The 2,112-nt window shown below is 40.2% G+C and overlaps 1 long non-coding RNA gene across 1 annotated transcript in view; it reads right to left on the minus strand.

Moving 5' to 3' along the window:
- Positions 1-469: 469 nt before the first annotated feature.
- The window catches only part of LOC139802122 (uncharacterized), a 16,491-nt gene continuing 14,848 nt past the window's right edge, over positions 470-2,112 (minus strand). The window contains exon 5 of the long non-coding RNA XR_011728519.1: positions 470-2,112. This exon is cut by the window's right edge and continues 1,380 nt beyond it. This is a non-coding gene — a long non-coding RNA (uncharacterized lncRNA).

The raw sequence follows: 2,112 nt of genomic DNA on the forward strand, positions 1-2,112 counted from the left end.
AAATGGATGCACAAAACAAACAGTACTAAGTTGCTGCCTGCATGGGGTTCAGACTTGGAAAAGTTCCTCTGCCTTGGGTGGCTGCCATTCCTCTGCCTGATTTGAATGGATGATTTTTCCCATTTTGATGATGCTCCAGTAGCCAGGTAAAAGGATGTATCCTCCCTCTCCCATGGTTATTCCATCAGTGGGAGAACAGAAGGGTGCAGAGATGACCATGAAACTCCAGTGCATCTGGGATTTGCTGTCTGAAAAAGTGCAGTCCATGCTATAAACCAGAATTCATTTCAGCAGAACAGAGATCAATTCCCCAAATCATCACAGCATGTGTTAGACATTAATTCTTCTGCGTAACACCATGAGGGGTTTGGACACACCCAGGGAAATAATGAGGGAGTTGATAAAAGAAGGCAACAGGAGAAAGAATAGAGTAGAAGGGAATAATACACAATGCAATACAGCACAGTAAAGCACAATACAACATAACACATGGGCACATGGATGGGGTACAGAGAACTGGCAGGATGTGGCTTTATGGCATTGCAGCAGGATAGTGCTGATAACCCACACCCCGGCTCATCATCCTGATACTGAAAATGACAGTGATTTGCTTTTTTCAAGCCAAAAGAAAGACAGACGGTGAGGCCCCCCAATGGAAGGATGAGCCTGACCTTTAAAAATACTACTGGGAAGTATAAACCAACCAACCAACCACTGTATCTCTCACTACAGCTGGAGACTGGCAGGTAAATACAGTTTTAGCAAAGTCACCTGGCCAGGGGAGACTATCAGTAGGGGTGGATAGCTCTCATTAGATGACAGATGTTGGGACATTTATCCACATCACAATCTCAGATGGTTTTTTTTATTCCTTGGTTGCTGCTTTGGTGTGCAGTGGTAAAATGCTGGAGCTGGCACACAGCTTGTTTCTGGGGTCATCTTTGTATCACTGAAATGAGTTGAAGTGTTATTTTACAGTGGTATACAGGATGCCCACAGCCTTTTATGTTTTATTTTTGTTTCTGTGAAGTTTCACTTCCTCTTCTGAAAAGAAACAAAGCATTAATGTCCAGTTGAATGGACTGTTGGAAAAGCCACATAGGAAGAGTGAGCACATGAACTTCTGTGAAACAAATGCCTTTGTTCCCCAACAGTTTAGTGATAGCAAATATTTATTGGCATTTTCCTTCCACAGGGGCGTTAACAATTATAATGTGCTAGTACATACATCATGAGGACTTTCAGATTTTGAACAGAACATCTGTTGGTCAAAGATGAAAAAAAAAAAAAAAAATCTATTTTTCCAGGGTTATGAATCTAACAGCATCACAAATTATCCCTAGGAAAACATTTCAAAAGCCTGAACTCGCACTTATGGAAAAAGGAACACAGATAGAGGAAACAGATAAATATGTGTTGTGTTAGGAGGCTTTGTTTTCTGAAATGATCTATTGTTCCGGAGAAGTGGTTAACAAACAAATTACTGTCTGTGTCCAATGCAGCCAGCTCTTTGGTTCCACTGAACAGATGTTGAGGTGAAGCAGATTAAAGCTTAATTCACAATAGGGCTGTACCACAGGAAAGGTGCCCTAAGTTTATCTATTGTTAAATAATATAATTTATCGTCTTTGAGGGCTACGGAGCAATTTCTGCTCCTTTTCTACTTTTTTAAACAGAGATTTATAACCTAGATAATCCCCAATTTTAGATATTGGCTGCAGGTTATATTTGAAAGAATTTCCCAAAAGACTGATAACCCCTTTCTTTCCCCTAACCACAGTCAAACCAGTGAACTAATATGATGCCTGCTTCAAATAAATGTATTTGCTGCCTCTGTGCATGATAAGTTTTCATTTAGTCTATGATCAGCTGACAGTATGCAAGTTTGCAGATACCAGTAATTGAATACAGATAACCTTGGTTGTTGACCTATGCCGAGCTCTGACTGTCTTGTTCCCATTGTTTCTGTTTGTGCCAGTTGACACAAAACTGATGTGGGCTGAATTTCTATATTAGCCATCCATTATAGTGGGAATTGCTTATCGTTAGGGATGGATATTGCAAGAAGTTTCTATTTATTTAACCTAATAAGATGGCAAAAATGAACCCGAC

The sequence above is a fragment of the Heliangelus exortis genome, chromosome 13, assembly GCF_036169615.1.
Source record: "Heliangelus exortis chromosome 13, bHelExo1.hap1, whole genome shotgun sequence".
Lineage (NCBI taxonomy): Eukaryota > Metazoa > Chordata > Aves > Apodiformes > Trochilidae > Heliangelus > Heliangelus exortis.